This window comes from Plecotus auritus (genome assembly GCF_963455305.1).
Source record: "Plecotus auritus genome assembly, chromosome: 6".
NCBI lineage: Eukaryota > Metazoa > Chordata > Mammalia > Chiroptera > Vespertilionidae > Plecotus > Plecotus auritus.
The window spans coordinates 5,185,079-5,204,000 of NC_137773.1; the positions used below are offsets into that span (position 1 = coordinate 5,185,079).

At 53.8% G+C, this 18,922-nt stretch overlaps 1 protein-coding gene across 4 annotated transcripts in view; it reads right to left on the reverse strand.

The window, feature by feature from the left end:
- Positions 1 to 18,922, reverse strand: part of CPEB4 (cytoplasmic polyadenylation element binding protein 4) — a 354,407-nt gene that overhangs the window by 329,647 nt on the left and 5,838 nt on the right. For 2 of the 4 annotated variants that reach the window (XM_080671586.1, XM_080671582.1), the window contains exon 2: positions 3,345 to 3,600. The exons of the other annotated variants lie outside the window; for them this stretch is intronic. The gene's annotated coding sequence lies outside the window, so the exon portion shown is untranslated. The remainder of the gene's footprint in view (positions 1 to 3,344; positions 3,601 to 18,922) is intronic. 4 annotated transcript variants of the gene reach the window in all.

Here is an 18,922-nt window from a genome sequence, read left to right on the forward strand (position 1 = left end):
TGTGGACTGAAGGGTCCCAGGTTTGATTCTGGTCAAGGGCATGTACCTTGGTTGCAGGCACATCCCCAGTAGGGAGTGTGCAGGAGGCAGCTGATCGATGTTTCTCTCTCATCGATGTTTCTAACTCTCTATCCCTCTCCCTTCCTCTCTGTAAAAAAACAATAAAATATATTTTTTTTAAAAAAAAAGATGCTGATCAGTTTTTAGGCTTCTTTCTTTCAACATTCCTAACCAGCATCAGGGAACCACCAACAGCTTTTCCTGAGTTGGTCCAAGTCGGGTGTATTAAACAGGCTCAGGGTTCCCTTACGTGATATGGTTTGTCTTAAAACCCGTCACTTCTGTTCCTTTAAGTTCCTTGTTGGTAATTAGGAAACAATCTAGTTGCATCAGCAGCATACTTGAAGACCATCAATCAGGTTAGCCATTTTCTTTCTTTTTTTAATATGTTTTTTATTGATTTCCGAGAGGAAGAGAGAGGGAGAGAAAGAAACATCGATGATGAGAGAGAATCTCTGATCGGCTGCCTCCTGCACGCCCCCTACTGGGGATCAAGCCCGCAACCCGGGCATGTGCCCTGACCAGGAATCGAACCGTGTCCTCCTGGTTCATAGATCAACACTCAAACAATGAGCTACACTGGCCTGGCGGGTTAGCCATTTTCTAAGATAATATCTATCAAAGCCCCTGATCATGTCTTTAGTTCCCAGTGCAGAAAGTAATGGCATCTTTACGAAAACCCTATCTACATGGAATTTCATCCACCATCCTGCATTCAAAAAAAAAATTGTTTTTCTCCATCTAAGAGAAAACCAGAGTTAGCGCTTTACCTCCTACCACATAAAACAATTAATTCCCGACAGAGGAGTGGTCTAAGTGCAAAAATAAAACGCTATCCAAGAGCGTGCTCACCACGTCTATGAAGACCTTCCTGGCAAAGAGGCACGACAGTTAGGACCCCCCCGCCCCGCCCACCCCCCCAGAAATGAGGAGGCAGATCCAACCGCATAACGTTTTCCCTTTCTCAGGGTGTGAGCTTCTTAACCCAACTGAAAGTGAATAGGCAAGAAGGACACTGAGCCACCAACGCCAACACAGGGAGGGTCCCGGCTCCGTTAGCTCCATCTTCTCCATGTCAGCAGAACCCAGGCTCTTACTTACTCTCCCACTCGAGACCCTGAGCTCCGGCTTCCGGCCTGGGGCGCGTCCCAAGATGCTCTAGCTGCCGCACCTCGTCCTTCCACGGCCATGTCCAGAGGCAAACGAAGGAAGGGCAGCACTCCGTGGGCCCCGTTTTAAGAGTAGGAGCCCGCCGAAACCGGTTTGGCTCAGTGGATAGAGCATCGGCCTGCGGACTGAAGGGTCCCGGGTTCGATTCCGGTCAAGGGCATGCACCTTGGTTGCAGGCACATCCCCAGTGGGAGGTGTGCAGGAGGCAGCTGATCGATGTTTCTCTCTCATCGATGTTTCTAGCTCTCTATCCCTCTCCCTTCCTCTCTGTAAAATATCAATAAAATGTATTTTTTTAAAAAATAAGAGTAGGAGCCCATCCGGCGCCACCTCCCTTCCCAGAGCCCCCAGGAGACCCACATCGGCAGGTGTCCACTCCCACATCTCACTGGCCTTCATCCCACCACAAGCCGAGGCCCGGAGCACCGATGCAGTGGGATGCGAGGGATCACCAGGGGCGGCCTGAACTAATCACCATTTACCACCCGGGGAGAAGCCCAGCTCCCACCCGTGAGCCCACGGCTGCCCCCGTCAGCAAGGAGGAAGGGGAATGGCCATCGGGTAGACAACCCGCAGGACCTGCCATCCACGCTAGGAAGTCTCCTCACAATAAATAATTCCGAAGTTTAAAATGAGTGCCACGCGGCCCTCTCAACGCGCCTGGTCTGCTGCAAACGTTAGCGAGCTTTTTCCGCCAAAGGCGAGATGATCAACATCTCGGGAGTTCAAGGACATTTGTTCTCTCGCACGACTACTCGCTCTGCCCTCGTGGCCCAAAGCAGCCACAGAGAACGTAAACAGAGGGGCGTGGCTTGCTCCCTTAACAGATTTTATTCACCAGATCCGGTGGCGGGCCGGATATGACGCCGGGGCTGGAGGTGTTTAACCCCTTGTCTGGTGGGAGGAGAAACACCCTGGCCTGCAGACACGTTTTGCCTGGCAAACATCCACTTAAGCGACACTCACTTTCCACTTGGCCACAGTCCGCACTACTCCCTACTGTCTCACGCCAAGTGCTTTTCCCATTCGCTGCCACGATTCCTGAGAAAGGCCAAGGCTTTCGCCCAGAGTCCCGACAAACACCCACTGGCTTATTTACGGCACCCTCAGAGACAGATATTGTGGGTACATACGTTTCATTAATACCACACAATGAAACCGTTTGTTCCCCTGTGGTCCTTGGGACACACTGGCATGATTTAACTAAATTATTCGGGCGCCGATTTTTCTAGGCATGTAGTCTGGAGGCGCCCGGGGATAATCCTTTCTCCGGAGTGATCCGCAGCCCGGAGTGGTCCCTGTTGACACTCCGTGGTCACCCCGTCTCCGCAATCTGCTGACGGGCCACATCTCATGGTTTATGAGCTCAGTGGAATCCCTCGATAGAATTATACCCTTTTATTGAGTCCTGAACCACATATTATCACGAATACCAAACCAGTTCAAGTGGGCCATCCCCTCCGCCTGCACAGCAGACAGGGCCTTCGGCGCGCACCCTCCTCTTCAAAGAATCTGTTTTCTCCGGCACCGAAACCTGAGGTGCCCGGGGCCTGCTGCGCACCCCCTCCAAGCCAGGCTGCCCGACCGACCTTGGTGTCTGGGGTCACTCAGACAAGGACTCTTGGGAAGCTGAAGGTCTCCCTTTCCATAAGGAAGGATTGGCAAGGAAAATGAGAAGCGTGGACTCAACTTCAGAGGGGATGCTGACACCCCTCCCAAAGAGCAGCAGCCCCCTGTCACCTGACATCTTCGGGGGACGTCAACCAGGCAGTGAAGACGCGTGCCTTTCACCCCCCGTGAAGCAAAGGCTCTCCAGAGTGGAGCGTCCGCCGCCACCCTAAATAACGAAACTCGCCACTTGTTCTCATTCATCCCATATCTACTCAGCACCTGCCGTGTCAGGTACTGGGCTGAGCCCCGCAGACACAGTGGAGACCAGAAAAGAGCCGGATCTGGCCGTGTAGTGTGGCGTGGAGGGGGCCCAGGGGTCGGTAATAACCAGGTTGCCCACTCCATGATGTGAAAGCAAGTCAGCGTAACGGATATAAACAGAAAGGGCAGGATGCAGTGTGTATGAGTTGCCCGTAGCTGCTGTAACAAATCAGGGGACTTACACAATGGAGATGTGTTCTCTCACAGTTCTGGAGGCTGGACGTTCAAAATCGAGGTGTGGGCGGAGCCACATTTCTCCCGAGGAGGTTCCCGTGGCCCCGGGTGTTCCTGGCTTAGGGCCGCCTCGCTCCAATCTCGCCTCCGTCTTCGTATGGCCTTCTCCCCGTGTATTTCTCCTCTGCCTCTTACACTGACATTTGTCATTGGATTTAGGGTCCAACCAGGTCATCCAGGATGATCTCACTTTGGAATCTTAACCTTAATTTGCAAAAAAACAAAAACAAAAAAAAACAAAAACACCCTTATTCAGAATAAGGTCACATTCCCAGGTTTCAGGACCTATCTTTTGGGGACCACCACTCAAACCACTATACCGTCAGAGGTAATAATGGGGCAATAACGTAGTCTAGTTTAGATCGGAGAGGGCCTCGGAGGAGGTGAAATCTTAGGCGAGACTTGAAGGATGAGGGAGAGCCCAGCACGCGGAAGGGAGGGGAACAGTGGGTGGGGAGAAAGGCCTCGCTGACTGAGGGCACAGCCTGTGCCAAGGCCCCGGGCGCAGCCGGGTGCACTGTCCTCCAGGAGCAGAAAGGCCCGTGTGGCCAGAGAGAGCGAGTGAAGGGGCCTGAGGTCCCTGGGAGGGGCAGGCAGAGGCTCATCCTGAAGCCACAGCAGGGAAATGGGACGTTACTTCCAGTGCAAGGAAGTGCCTGCAGCCTCTTAAGCACAAGAAGAGCATGATGAAACGGACATTTCACCTCGAAGACATTTTCCAACAGCCTCGCTGGCCGCGGTGTAAACTGGGAGTTGTTGTTTTCATTGTGGCCTTAGCAAGAACAGAGGCTGAGCATTTGCTCATTACACCCTATAGGCCTTAACTCCATGAGGAAACGCACATAACCCAAATACGAGCCCGGGCAGGCCGTGTCCAGTGTCGGTCTGATGTCACAGAGAGCAGCCTGGAGATCGAAAGTAATTCAGAGTAATTCCCGTCTTTACCAGCATCTCTGCTAGAACATCGAAGGGGAGCTAAATCAGAAGCCAGACCAGCAGTAACCCCTCTTTCCCCATTGCTCTCCTCAGCTCCCAGCTCTCTTGACCCCCAGCTTCCCCGCCAGCTTCCTCCCCAAGCTCAGTCTTGACTAACTCCCCATCAAAACCCCCCCAAAACCCCAGCCCAAGGTTCTCGATACTTCACCCCATCCCTCCTTAATGGACCACAGTCCCCGTCAGCAGAGGGAGGAGGCTAGGCCTGAGCAGCCAGGAGAGAGTCCAAAATCCACCCTATTCTCTAGAGAGAGAGCTGGTGTCCTGTACAATAAAAGGCTAATATGCAAATCAACCGAACAGCCGAACGACCGGTCGCTATGATGCACAATGACCACCAGGGGGCAGATGCTCAATGCAGAGGCTGCCCCCTGGTGGTCAGTGCCTTCCCACAGGCAGAAGCTGGGCTCATGGCTGGCGAGCGCAGTGGAGGTGGTGGGAGCCTCTCCCACCTCCACGGCCGGCGGACATCCCCTGAGGGGTCCCGGACTGCGAGAGGGCGCAGGTCGGGCTGAGGGAATCCACCCCCACCCCCACCCCAGTGCACGAATGTTGTGCACCAGGCCTCTGGTAACATATAAGGAGAGGTGCTGTGAGGTATAGATGCAGAGAGATACCTGGACAGGGGGTGAGGGCAGGAGTGTGAATATAATTTTTATGTCTTATCTGTTTTACGTTCACACAGCAATGTTTACAGTTTTCATTCCAACTTCGCTGGGGGTGGGAACTACATCTGATGCCTCTGCCCACCCCACCCTGCAGAGCGACCTGCCTGCACAGAGCCTGAGCCCGTGCTCTGCGGCCAAGCACCCTCCCTCAGCACTGCCAGGTCGCTGAGCTGAAACTGCCTGGTCCTAATTAAGTTCTGGCGACATCTGTTATGAGTGATTGGTGACATTTTTCCATCCACTCATCACTCCTAAAAATGGACTCATTCCTGCAAACGAGACATCAGGGGACTGTCAGCCGGAGCCTAGGTTAGGGAGGGGGCGGGAGTCATGGGGGGTTCGGGGGGGCACAGGGAAGGGGAGGAGCAGCTGCCGCAATGGGTACCCTGCTCTGGACACAGCTGGCACGGAGGCCAGAGCCCCTCCACCAGCAGCTCATGGGTCAGTGATGCGATTCTAAAAGAGACAGAGGAAAGCAGAGGAGTGGCTCAGTGGTCGAGCATCGACCTATGAACTGGGAGGTCACAGTTCGATTCCCGATCAGGGCACATGCCCAGGTTGCAGGCTCTATCCCCAGTGGGGGGCGTGCAAGAGGCAGATGATCAATGATTCTCTCTCATCACTGATGTTTCTCTCTCTCTTTCACTCTCCTTCCCTCTCTGAAATAAATAAAAATATATTTTAAAAAATACATAATTAAAATAAAAAATGAATCCCTCCTCAAATAGGAATATATTTTAATCACCTATGTATGGCGCCACAGGGCAGCTGGTCTCCAATGCCTCCTCGTCCTACGCCTAACGGAACTTTGACGCACTGTATAGGCCAGCCGTGGGCAAACTACGGCCCGCGGGCCGGATCCGGCCCGTTTGGCTGTTCTATCCGGCCCGCGGAGCCGAAAGAGCAGAGGGTTCTCTTGCTCTCTCCTCCGCTCCTTTACTTTGAATTTATATTAGTTCACACAAACACTCCATCCATGCTTTTGTTCCGGCCCTCCGGTCCAGTTTAAGAACCCATTGTGGCCCTCGAGTCAAAAAGTTTGCCCACCCCTGGTATAGGCCCTTGCCCATTTTTGGTGGACCTCTGAAAATGTGACCATACGTTGAAATAGTACAAAAGATGCTGTTCCCACTGTATTGTAAATATTGACATTTTATATACATATAAAGCTGTGACATCAGTCTTCGGGATGTTTCCCACAGAATCTAAATGCCATGGAAATGTGATACCCACTGTCAGCTGTTTTAAAAACACACGAGCCAGATCTTCTTCATAAGTGAGAAGAGTACATTTTTCCTCCTTGAAATCTTACTTGCTTTTACTTGCAGAATTTTATTCTAATGGAATTTTTATGGTAGAAAGTATTTTATTCATCACCCTACAATAATTCGATGCAGGAAATGCATATAAACGCAAATGCTGGTTTACTTTTTAATTTCTGCAACCGTTAGACTCTGAGCGTTTAAATCTTTTCCTCTGGATTGAGCTACCCGCGCGATTATTATTGGCACACAATTATTATTGATATGCTAGAGGCCCGGTGCACAAAATTCGTGCACTCAGGGTGAGGGTCCCTCAGCCTGGCCTGTGCCCTCGGGGGATGTCCGACTGATGGCTTAGGCCAGTGGTCGGCAAACTGCAGCTCGCGAGCCACATGCGGCTCTTTGGCTCCTTGAGTGTGGCTCTTCCACAAAATACCACATACGGGCGCACATGTACAGTGCAATTGAAACTTCATGGCCCAGGCACAGAAGTCAGTTTTCGGCTCTCAAAAGAAATTTCAATCATTGTACTGTTGATATTTGGCTCTGTTGACCAATGAGTTTGCCGACCACTGGCTTAGGCCCACTCCCTGTGAGCCTGGCCACCATGGGGCATCTCTGCATTGAGCGTCTGCCCCCTGGTGGTCAGTGCGCATCATAGCGACTGGTTGCTCCGCTGTTCAGTGAATTTGCATATTAGCCTTTTATTATATAGGATTAAAAATGTTGGTGTGTACGTGTTAAATAAATACAATTTATTAAAACTGCCTCACTCGGGCTGAGGGAAGGCATGAAGATTTCGCAAACCCCACTACTCTTTTCTTCCTGAAAACTCTTGAGCGTTTTTTAAATTTTCACATGCCTGCCAACAATAAATAATGTTAATGATTCTGTAACATGGAAAAAATTTTTTCATTGAAATGTGTCTATACCAGGGGTGGGCAAACTTTTTGACTCGAGGGCCACAATGGGTTCTTAAACTGGACCGGAGGGCCGAAACAAAAGCATGGATGGAGTGTTTGTGTGAACTAATATAAATTCAAAGTAAAGGAGTGGAGGGGAGAGCAAAAGAACCGGATAGAACAGCTGGATCTGGCCCGCGGGCCGTAGTTTGCCCACGGCTGGATACTCATAATTTCTATAATCTTTTATTTTTTAATGCCTCCTTTACTTTGTTATTATTTTTTAAATATATTTTTATTGTTGATAGTATTACAGATATCTCGCATTCTGCTCCCCCCGCCCCCGACCCCACTATTGGAATGTCCCTGTCTGACACCCACAGCGAGGGAGGCCTGAGTCTTTCCCTGGGAAATGAGAGAAGAGCGTCGGGAAGGGGAGGAGAGGAGCACTGGGCTCCGGGGCAGGTGCGTCAGGCAGGTGCGTCTGGGAAAAGGACCCTTCAATGGATTCCTTTGAAACTCCCGTAGCTGCCCTCACCTGGGGAACTCCCCTACCCCTGCAGGGAGCCCAGGTATGAAGATCAAGTCACAGGCTGGTCAGGTACGAACAAGACATGATTTCAGCCTCTCGGGCGTTTGCCTCTGCACCTGAGACCAGGAGCAGCAACAGATCTAAAGAACTGCGCAGGGCAATGGCTACCCTGGGCGGCAGAGGGGCCCCGGAGACCTGCCCTCCTGCCCCCCAGAACCTGCGGCCATGTCTCTGTACATGGCAAAGGGGATGAAGGCTGTTAATGAGCTGACCTCCAATGAGATCAGCCTGGATTATCCAGGGGGCCCAGGCCATCAGCAAGGTCCATGAGGGTGAAAGAGGGAGGCGGAGAGGTGATGGCGTAAGGATGGAGGGCGGCGGAACAGCGGGAGCTCATTCTGCTTCGGAGGCCTCCAGGTAGACGCAGCCCTGCTGCCACGCAGGTCGGATTTCTAACCCGCACGACGCCAAGGTAACGCACTGGTGTTGTCTGAAGCCCCCAGCTTGCGGTCTTTTGTTCCAGCAGCTGCAGGGACCTCCTGCCATAGAGAAACGTTCCCCACCCGGGGGACCTGGAGTCGTGGCAGCTCAGGCAGAGGCGCGACTCCTGCGTGTGGACCCAGCGCCTTGCAGCGTGGCCTGGGGTGCCGCTAGCGTGAGGACACAGGCGGGAGGCCTCCCTAGCCGTCTGCTACTACTGTCCCCACGACCACCCTTGTCCTCTGTGGGGCCCCAGCGTGTCGGAAGTCTAATCCGCACACAGCATTGCAAGGTGTACTTATCCCCGTTGTACAGCTGAGGAAACTGAGGCTCAGAGACGGGGGATTTGCAACTGGCCATGGCTATTCCACGCCCATCTGACTGCATCCTCCCTGCCCCTCCCACAGGTGCCCGGCGGGGCAGCCCTACCCCAGGTGTGCTGCTCCAGCTCCCTGCCACCCCAGAGCCACCCTCCACTGACACTGTGTCCCCAGGAGAAGCCACATTTCATCTGATCAGAAGTGTGATGTTCTTTTTAAGGCATTTTAAAACATTATGGGCAGGTGAACATTGTGAAACGGGAGGGGGCTGTTTGCCAAAAGAATGTGTATAAAAATTCCCTTTCCGTGGAAATGCGTACGTCTACGTGTGTCTGATCCGGGAGAATGTACACCAAGGTGCTGGCAGAGGGTGATGTGATTCTTATTCTTTCTGATGACCTGGGTGTTCTAAGTATCTATAATAATAAAGGCATAACATGCTAATTAGACCGGACAGCCAAATGACCTTCCAGACGTCATTCCGGACGAAGCCGCAGCAGCAGGGGCCGAGGCAGAGGCGGCTAGGGGCAATTAGGCAGGCAGGCGAGCAGTTAGGGGCGATCAGGCAGGCATGCAAGTGGTTAGGGGTGATCAGGCAGGCAGAGTGGTTGGGGGCGATCAGGCAGGCAAATGGTTAGGGGTGATCAGGCAGGCAGGTGAGCGGTTAGGGGCAATGAGGGAGGCAGGCAGGTGAGCAGTTAGAGGTGATCAGGCAGGCAAGTGAGCAGTTAGGAGTGATGAGACAGGCAGGCACGTGGTTAGGGGCGATCAGGCAGGCAGGCAGAGTGGTTAGGGGTGATTAGGCAGGCAGGTGAGTGGTTAGGGGTGATCAGGCAGGCATCAGGCCTGCGGGATCGGGCCTAAACTGGCAGTCTGACATCCCCCGAGGGGTCCTGGATTGAGAGAGGGTGCAGGCTGGGCTGAGGGACCCCAACCCCACCCCCATGCATGAATTTCATGCACCGGGCCTCTAGTTTTATAATAAATCTGCATTGTTTTTGAAAGAAGGGGGAAATTGAAGTAATTATTTGTTAAAGAAATGGTTTTTAATAAGATGCTTGGAATTCTAACGAAAGTATTTTGGTACCTAATTCTTTATTGGCGAGGGTTGCTAAGGAACCGTGTGAAGCAAACTAGGAATAATCCGAACGAGCCCGACAGGGTGAAGACAGAGCAGGCAGGCAGGTAGGCGACACCGATGGGTCAGAGGAAGGACTCACCATGAGGCCTGGGTCCCGTCTTACCGGCTCCTGCTCCTCCAGCTCACAGGGAAAAGAAAGACGGCTGTTCCCCAAAGCACAGACCCTCGCGTCGCTGGGGGCAAGAGGGTAAAGGCCAAGGAGCTGCACCGCCGGACAAGGCAGGGCCGGAGGGAACTAGTCTCATCAGTGCTGATGGGACACTCAGCCTGGGCCAGGCCCTGGCTCACTGCTGTTATTAACCCCGGTTTGCAGACAAGGAGACTGAGGCACAGAGAGATAGGTGGCTCGCTCAGTCCCACAGCCAAGAGTGTCAGAGGTGGAACTCTGAGCCAGACAGCCTGGCTCCAGAGGCCATGAGGTGACCCCGCGTCCAGAGAGAGCCAGTGAGAGCTTTCAAGTGAGGGAGCCGAGAACGAGCCTCAGGGGCTGGGGGAGGCAGGAGCGGGTCAAGACACAGGGCGACGAAGGAGACTGGACTCTGGGCGGTGAACACACAATGCAAAATGCGGTCATGTGTCATAGGACTGGACATCTGCAACCTACATATGTTATTAACCAGTGTCACCCCAACAGACCTACTAAAAGAAAGGAAATACTAGTTAGACCCAGGGCAGCTTTCAGAGCCAAAGTGAGTGAAAGGAGGGAGCAGAGTGGGAAATGGAGAAGGGGAGAGAGGACAGTTATGGTGAGCAGCCACAGAGAAAAGTAGGAGATCTTAGGTTGCCGTTTATTTTACTAATTTCTGCTCGCTTTGTCGTTTCTATAAATAGGGGGTTGTTCGACTTTTGCATTCGCCTGCTGGATAGAGAAGCTGCGTGGTGCATGTCCGCGGGTGTGCAACGTGTGCATGAGTGTGCATCCACATGTGCGTGTGCTCGTGCATGTGCGATGTGTGCATGAGTGTGCATCCACATGTGTGAGTGTGCTCATGTGTGTGCGATATGTGCACAAGTGTGCATCCACGTGTGTGTGCTCATGCATGTGTGGTGTGTGCATGAGTGTGCGTCCATGTGTGCATATGCATGTGCATGGGTGGTGTGTGCACGAGTGTGCATGCACATGTGCCCGTGTATGTGGACACGTGTGCCCATGAGTATGTGCAGGGGGCACATGCGTGCGTCTGCACATGCCAGGGCCATGCCTGTGTGCAATGGGTGGACGAGCCCCGTGAGGAGCCTGGCCGCGGCCATCGCCCAAGCACTTGTGTTTTCCCATGGGCAACCTGGCCTAAACCCTCACGGAATTAACCAGCCTCCTGGAGCCAGCCCTGCGCCCGCCTCACAGTGGCCGCGGCCGCCCCCGCTGTCTCCCCTGCGCCCACAGAGCCCCGAGGACAGAGCGGCTCAGTCCCAGGTGCTGACAAGCTGGCAGCAAGCGGGGCTGTGGCCGGCAGCGGCAGGACTGCCAGCGGCCCCTCCTTCTGGCCGGCACTGGCCTTGCCTACATTCCTCCGACTCCGCAGGAGAAAAGCTCGCTTATTGCATCCTCCCTGCTGCTGCCCAGGGCGGCATGGCAGCGCTGCCAAGCGGAGCCCCGGCGCCCGGCCTGGTCACCACGCCCCCTCTCCGATGGGCCGCACGAGTTCACGGCATGCTCCTGAGCGGGGCTTTTCCGGCCGGGACCGTGACCGTGGCCGCACGTGCACGCCTGTCCCTCTCACGTACTGTACCTGACCCCACGGGAAGGCGTCCCACTTCGGGAGCCTTTCTCAGAACCAGGCAAGAGGCAGAAAAGCAAGGCCTGGCGGAGACTTCCTGGCGAGCGGGTCCTCCTTGCCTACCCCGACTCTGTCCTTCCCCTCCGACCGTGCGCGCGCACACACACACACACACACACACACACACACACACACACGTCCCGCAGCGAAGCGTGTGCACCTTCCCCCGCTCAGACCCGCGACGCCTTCCCCAGGGCAGCTCAGGAGAGAGCAAGACTCACCCCTACGACAGCCAGGCACCACAGGCAGGCTGTCCACAGGCTTCTGTAACCCGAAGTCACCCCCCACCCAGGAGGGCCCTGTCCCGTCCGCGCAGCCAAAGAGCTCCGGGGCCACTTTCGAAGCCAGGCGAGCGGGGTGAGACCTGGAGAGAAAGTGCAGGCAGCCAGGAGGAAGGCTCGGTTCCCCCAGGAGGGAAAGTGCGGATCAGAACAGGCCCGGAGGGAGAGCGGGGAGAGCGGGCCATGCAGAGCAGCAGGCGGGCCCATCTTTAGAGCGGGGCGGGGCGGGGGGCGCGGGGAGGTTGAATGGACAAGCAAGTGTCGCTGGGGACCAAAGCCACCCTCCACCACAGACACCTGATCGCGTCTGCTTTGCCCCAGGCCCCGGCTGCTCGTTTTCTGAATGTGAGCAGGTGCCAGAAGCCAGTCGGCATCCCAAACAAAGCGGTAAGGGGGCCCCAGCCCCCTCGGACCATGTCTGTCCCCCTCTGAGCAAGCCAGCACCCCTTCTCCTCCCAGGCTTCACCAGCCCCCGGGGAGACCATCAAGGCCCAACCTCCTCGTTTCAGAGATGAGGGGCCGAGGGGCGGCCCCACCACATGCGAGGGGCGGGGGCAGGGCTGGCACTCAGGTCTCCCTGGGCCCGACTCTTTGGCGGCACATGGACACGCAAGGACCCATCACGGGCACAAGTCTGGACGCAGAGAATGCTACCCGGCTCCCGGTGCCCCTCAAACTGCGTTCCATAGACAGACCCCACAAAGCACCCAGTCACAAGAGGGGTGCCATCCCAGGCCGGAGCTGACCCCACTTCCCGCTGTAAAAGGGAACGTGATCGCTGAACCTCCCGACACTTGTGGGGACCATGTGCCAAGTTCTGCGCCATCGAGCGTGAAGTCATCGTTTTTGTTTTGTTTGTTTGTTGTTGTTTTTATTTCAGAGAGGAAGGGAGAGGGAGAGAGGGAGAGAAACATCACTGATGAGAGAATCATAGGTAGGCTGCCTCCTGCCCACCCCACACTGGGGATCAAGCCCCCAACCTAGGCGTGTGCCCTGACCGGGAATCGAACTGTGACCTCCTGGTTCATAGGTCGACACACAACCCCTGAGCCACGCCGGCCGGGCGGGTGTGAAGTGTTAAATGCCTGAATGCCATGCTGGTGAGGCCAGGCGTTACCCGTAGGATGGTACATGAGGCGGGACACTGGCAGGACCCTGGAGGGCTAGCACAGACCCGATGTGCGTTGTAGGAGGGGTCCAGAGCCACGTCTGGAGCCGAGAAGGAGCAGAGCCAGGCCCCGTGCGTTCAGGTGCAGGACGTGGGCCAGACGGCGGGGTGGACAGCCGGCCACGCGTTCTAGAGATTATTTCTGTAACAAAACTCAACGATCCTCTGTGGCTGGATGGGGGTGATGGTCGCACACTGTGAATGTACTTCATGCCGCTGAACGACACCCTTAAAAATGGTTAAAATGGGAAATGTTGTGTTTTATATATTTTACCACAATAAAAACATCTACCTCCCCTTCCAGGTGATACTTCTCATTTGTCAAAGGGACAGAAGGCTCCCTGGCTGGTGTTGCTCAATGGTTGGAGCGCCATCCTGGGCACCAAAAGGTTGTCGGTTCGATTCCCAGTCAGGGCACCTGCCTAGGTGCAGATTTAGTCCCCAGTCGGGGTGGGGATGGGAGGCAATCATGGATGTTTCTCTCATATCTCCTCTCTTTCTCTCTCTCTCTAAAAAAAAAAAAAAAAAAAATGAATAAAAACATTTTTAACAAAGGACTTTTTTTTTAAAAAAAAAAAAAAAAGGACAAAAGGAATAAATTCCAGGACTGCCCTCCCTGGGTCTCAAATCCCGTGAAGAATGAAGATGGGTAACCTTATTGAGGGCATTCACTGCGTTCAGATACCGTACTAAGTCCTTGTCTCAACTCACAGCAGCCGATGCTCTCATTACGCCCATTTCACAGATGAGAAAAAGCAGCACAGAACCTCCGTGACCACCCCAGAGACAGCGGGTGGCAACGTCCAGGATCTGAACCCAGACGGGCCGACGGCAGAGCCCGCGTGCTCGCCGCCGCCACCCCTGTCCACGGCGACGCGAACTCTCTAAACAAGAACAACAAAATGTGGTCGACTGACCAGCCACCCCCCTCCTCGACAGCGTGGCTTCGCAGGGAACAGAAATCCAGACAGCTGGCCGAATTTTCTTCTTTCCATTTCCATCCAGATGTTTGGCATCACAGAAACAAGACGACGTGCCCATGACCCGGAGCCACTAGGGAACTGGGATCTGCCACTGAGAGAAACACCGCCATCGTGCAAGGGCGTCCTCTCACGAATTAGCGTCCTACCCCAAAAGGTTTGCCTGGCCGCCCAGGCCACTGGGTGTTTGAGGACCCGTTTCCGACAGTTCAGGTCAGGCAGTAGTCAGCAGACATCCCGCGTGTCCTCCAGGATCCGCTGAAGTCACATCGGCTTCTTTTTTTTATTTTGCATCACAAATAACAAAAGTCATGCATATTTTAACTTTCTCTCTGGGATTAGAGTAAATACATAATTTTGGCAAATTACTCAGAATTACGGGCTAGCAGCATCTGGTTCAGATATCCTCGAGTAAATTATTGGCACGGCCTCTGCCGCATTTTTTAATTTTAACCAAAGCGTTCTCGGAGGAGACGTGTGTTTTCTGTCCCGTCTGCATGTAATCAGCTTGCGAGGGCCGTGGAGTTTTAAACCGGGGTTTCAGGAAGGAGCCGGCATACCTGGGCACCGCCCGCAGGCCTGGCAGCGCCGCAGTCCCGCCGGGCGCTGGGGGGGCGGCGCGTCTGTCCCTGTCTGCGGCTCCGGGGACGAGAGCGCCCGCAGGTACTGTGTGTCCACGCTCCTCGCCCCGCGTTCGGCTCCCAAATTACATGCCTCGCTTTCATGTCAAGTCCAATATAGCTTCCTTAGCAGTTTTTCTCCCTCCGTATTCCACATCAAGAGGACCCAATTACTTTTATAAATACTTGCTTTAAAAATATCCCCGTTTCCTGCTGCTTCACATTCTGAAGGGCTGTGCAGGGTTTTAGACTCTTACAAACCTCTCCAACCGTTCCTGTTTTATCAACAACGTGTGCATTTCTGTAAACCCTAAGTACCACTCCCCATCGGGGACTTGTTCCCCTGCCCCGATGACTCTTTCCCCGCCCCCCCCACCCCCCGTAAAAACAACAGAAATGAAAGGAATTTGGGCCGTTTCAAAGTCATCTGCAGCGCACTTCTGTGCTCATGGCTCCGCCTCGCCCACCCACCAGGGTGGCGGTTTGGGTTAGAAGAGAAAGCCTGCGGGTTGTCAATTACAAGCCACCCAGCAGAAGGTAAAGCAGGGTTCTGCAGTGGGTCTTTAAGAGAAAATTCCAGAAAGGCCTTGGCTCTTGTGAACCCTGAAAAGCTCCTTCGCTCAAGGCAGGGACTTCCAGACTGAATGTCGACCGGGGTCGCCAGGCCACGTGTGCGTGGAGCAGGCTGGCCTCCAGTCGCGAGAATGCCACCGTCCTACCCGCCACTCAGCCGTCTGCATTCCTCAGGCGCCTGTGTGGGTTCCACTTGGAACTACATGGAGATGCCCACGGGGCAGCCCCGTAAGAACCAAACACTGCCCACCTTGGGGCTCCGTGGACACGGATGCCATCAGCGGGACAGGGGGAGGGGTGACCCGCCAGAGGGCACTGCCACGGCCTGTGTCCAGCCGGTTCTGGTCAGCAAGCCAGCTCTTCCAATGCCTCCTATGGAGACTCGGCCCGGGACGAACGGGACTGACGGGGCCCAAGGCGGGGCCCAGGGCGGGGCCCCCGCGGCCACGCTCCGCATGTGCCCTAGCAGATTCAGAGCACCGCGCGAGGTTTATCTTTGCCCGTGCTTATGGAAACGTTATTCGGGAACGCTGTGCACGCACAAAAATAAACCTTTAAAAATACCATTTGGACGACACACAGGCGAAGGGAAGATATTTCTCTTTCTACTCCGCAGTCCATTAAGGCCGTTTCAAAAAGCCAATGGGGTAGCGACTGGCACACAGGAGCCTGCCGGCCAACCAGTGCCCAGTTCTGACCCTCACAGCTTCCCCAGAAGCAGCCCACCACCCCCCCGCCCCCACCACCAAGGTGAGGGAGGAGGCAGCTCGCCAAGCATTCCCTGCCCCCTGAGCACCGGCCGATGCCCAAAGCAACAGCAGGTCACGGTTCTTGCTCACATTTGACTGTGGGCCAGAGCATGGCCACAGCCACACCCCCTCTGTAATCACTGGGGGAAAGAATGGCTGTTCAGCGTCTGCAGATGCCAAGCGTGGAGCGAAGCATTTTGACACACTACCTGACTTACTTCCTATGAAGTACATGGCATTGTCCCCAGACTTAGGTTGGGCAGACTAGGGCTCAGAGAGGCTGAGTAACCAGGCCCCCATCACACAGCTATTCTGAGATAGCTATCAAGCCTGAGATTTGAACCCCATGACATCTAGACCCAAAGCCCCTACCCTCCCCACCCACCAAAAACTGTGTCCCACACACATTCCCGAGATTAGCTCTTCTTGCCCTTCCTCATCTCCGCCATCAGCTAACTGACATCAAGGGACAGCAGCGTCCTCTTTCACATCTCTCCTAAATACCCACCAGCAGTCAGGCCCACAGGGAAGGTCATGGCTCGGCGAGGGCACCCCCATTCTGCTCACAAGGTCTCCCCTTCGGGCCAGCCTCTGCCTTCCCCTGAGAGGGGGCTGTGTTCTTTTTATATATTCTTTTCTTCATCAATCACTAGCTTCTTGTTTTAGTTTTATGTGCCTAATTTATCTTGGTACCCACTTGTTTTTGTTTGTAACCTTGCCAAAAGTAAGAAGAATCAGAAAATATTCTTGGGCTTTCTTTTAGATTATAATCTTACTAGAGGCCCGGTGCACGAAATTCGTGCACGGGGGTGTGTGTCCCTCAGCCCAGCCTGCACCCTCTCCAATCTGGGACCCCTCGAGGGATATCCGATCCTACCTGGATCGGGCCTAAACGGAGAGTCGGACATCCCTCTCACAATCCAGGACTGCTGGTTTCCAACTGCTTGCCTGCCTGTCGTCCTGATTGCCCCTAACCACTTCTGCCTGCCAGCCTGATCACCCCCTAACCACTCCCCTGCCAGCCTGATTGATGCCTAACTGCTCCCCTGCCAGCCTGTTTGCCCTTAACTGCCCTCCCCTGCAGGCCTGGGTCCCCCCCAACTGCCCTTCCCTGCAGGCCCAGTCACCCCCAACTTCCCTCCTCTGCCAGCCTGGTCACCCCTAACTGCCCTCCCCTGCAGGCTTGATTGCCCCAAACTGCCCTCCCTTGCAGGCCTGGTCCCTCCCAACTGCCCTCCCCTGCTGGCCTGATCTCCCACAACTGCCCTCCCTTGCAGACCTGGTCCCTCCCAACTGCTCTCCCCTGCTGGCCATCTTGTGGTGGCCATCTTGTGTCCACATGGGGTCAGTCATCTTTGACCACATGGGGACAGCCATCTTGTGTGTTGGAGTGATGGTCAATTTGCATATTATTCTTTTATTAAATAGGATAGAGACCTGGTACATGGGTGGGGGCCGGCTGGTTTGCCCTGAAGGGTGTCCCAGATCAGGGTGGGGGTTCCCTTGGGGTGTGGGGCAGCCTGGGTGAGGGGCCTGTGGTGGTTTGCAGGCTGGCCACACCCAATGGTGACCCAAGTGGATGCCCTGGTATCTGGGATTTATTTATCTTCTATAATTGAAACTTTGTAGCCTGGAGCGGAGCCAAGCCTCCTGCTTTCTCCGTGGCCACAGCCATTTTTGTTGGGATTTATTTATCTTCTACAATTGAAATTTGTAGCCTGGAGTGGAGCCAAGCCTCCTGCTCGCTCCGTGAGGGCAGCCATTTCTGTTGGGATTTATTTATCTTCTATAATTGAAACTTTGTAGCCTTCAGCTGAGGCCAAGGCAGGCCAGGGCTGTGGAAACTTGGCTTCCTCGATCACCAGGGGCAACTCAAGCCTCCTGCTCTCTCCAGCTCCGTGGCTGCCGCCATTTTTGTTGGAATTTATTTATCTTCTATAATTGAAACTTTGTAGCCTTAAGCAGAGGCCAAGGCAGGCCAGGGCAGGCGTAAAGCTTGACTTCCTCCATTGCTGGGGAAACCCAAGCCTCCTGCTCTCTCTGTGGCCGCAGCCATGTTGGTTGGGTTAATTTGCATACTCGCTCCTGATTGGCTGGTGGGTGTGGTTTGTGGGTGTAGCAGAGGTACGGTCAATTTGCATATTACTTTTTTATTAGATAGGATCTTTTTTCTTTTCTATTTCTTTCCTCTGAAATCTTTTTGGTTTCTCTCTTTTACTTTTCTTTCTCCTCAGTTCTTCTGCCTTTCTCAAGGTTTTAAGGTCTTAGCGAGAAAAAGTACATGTACACACACACACACACACACTTGACACTTGTGAATGAATAAGACTGAATGTGTCCCCACCCAAAATTCATATTTGAAAACCTAACCCCAATGTGATGGTATTTCAAGGTGGGTCTTTGGGAGATAATTATAGATTATGAGGGTGGGGCCCTTGTGATGGGATTAGTGCCCTTATAAAAAAAGGAGGCAACACAAGATTCCCTCACTCCCCCTCTCTCTTCATGCACGCACCAAGGAAGGTGATGTGACTACGTAACCAGGAAGCAGGACTTCACCAAGAGCCCGACCATGCTAACCAGCATCCTGATCTCCAACTTCCAGCCTCCAGAACTGTGAGACATAAATGTTTGTTGTCTGAGACACCCAGTCAATGATATCCGGTGATAGCAGCCCCAACAGACTTAATAGTTAAGTTCTAAAGTCTTCAAAGTGAAAATCTTAGATGGTCAAAATTAACCTTAAAAGTCCCATGTATCACACACCAAACACAGTATCCATGTCATGTGTCCTGTCCAGTAATTTGTTTCCCCACTGAATGTTGAGAAGCACCAAGCACCACTTGAGGGGAGAATAAACAGAGAGGTTATGATGATGTCTCTCATTCAGACTTTACAGCAATCATCTGCCCAGGCTGAGTGGCTCAGTTGGTTGGAGTTTCATCCTTCAGAGTCTAAAGTTTAGACCCAAAGGTTGCCAGTTCAATTCCCGGTCAGGGGCGTGTATAAAAGACAACCGAATAATGCTTCTCTCTCTCTCTCTCTCTCTCTCTCTCTCTCTCTCTCTCTCTCTCTCTCT